The following is an 891-nucleotide window of genomic DNA, read 5'->3' as shown; positions in this document are numbered from 1 at the left end:
GTGCCTCCTTTTTTTCTTTATTTTTTAAAATTGAAGTATAGTTGATTACAATGTTGTGTTAATTACAACTGGTATAGCAAAGTAATTCAGTTATATATGCATACCTTTTAAAATATTCTTTTTCATTCTAGTTTACCATAAGATACTGAATATAGTTCTCTGTGCTATACAATAGGAGAACAGACTGCTGGTTGCAAGGGCGAGAGGGATGGAGGGGAGATGGAGTGGGAAGTTGAGGTAAGCATATGTAGGCTTCTATATACAGAATGGATAAACAAAAAGTAGTGACTCCTGAATGAAGAAAGGAAATAGATTTGAGAGCGCCTAGAGCAGCAGCAGCAAAGAACACGTAGTGCTGGAATGGTCCCACGGCTGGTGATATTTCAACAAAAGACAACTCTGCCAACGCAGGGGTGGGTCTGTGGTGGAGGCATTCCAGGAATTGGCCAGGAATTGGTGGGGGCATTATTCTCTCTGGGTGCCCTTGCAGTGACCCTGAGAGGCAGCTGCCCACTGCCTCCCTGAGGAAGAGTAGGACCTGTGTGTGGGTTGGCCTCAGCTGGTACAATCGTCACAGCCCAGCCCTCACAGGCCACAAGGAACATTTCATCAGCAGCTGCTCGGCTGCCAGGTGGGGGCTCATTGAGGAGGGCAAAGCCAGCACAACTGGCTCCATGTGGGGTGGATAAAGAAAGGCCTTTCCTTCCAAGGCAGGAGAGTAAACTCAGGGACACATGGAGACGAGCAGACCACTGGACTGCCAGGGTCATGGGCAACCCCTCCCAGCATGCCATCTGCCACATCCCAGAGGCAGACGGATACACCAGGCTGGCAGCCAGACAGCGCCAGTGATGCCCTGTGAGGCCCTGTTTGAACCTCAGTTTCCATGTT

At 49.2% G+C, this 891-nt stretch overlaps 1 protein-coding gene across 2 annotated transcripts in view; it reads right to left on the bottom strand.

Moving 5' to 3' along the window:
• The window catches only part of GYPC (glycophorin C (Gerbich blood group)), a 50,533-nt gene that overhangs the window by 39,295 nt on the left and 10,347 nt on the right, over window positions 1-891 (bottom strand). The window lies entirely within an intron of this gene.

Source organism: Bison bison, unplaced genomic scaffold, assembly GCF_000754665.1.
Source record: "Bison bison bison isolate TAMUID 2011002044 unplaced genomic scaffold, Bison_UMD1.0 scf7180017864471, whole genome shotgun sequence".
Taxonomy (NCBI): domain Eukaryota; kingdom Metazoa; phylum Chordata; class Mammalia; order Artiodactyla; family Bovidae; genus Bison; species Bison bison.
The sequence above is the reverse complement of the archived record's forward strand: the minus strand, read 5'-3'. Positions and strand labels throughout refer to the sequence as shown.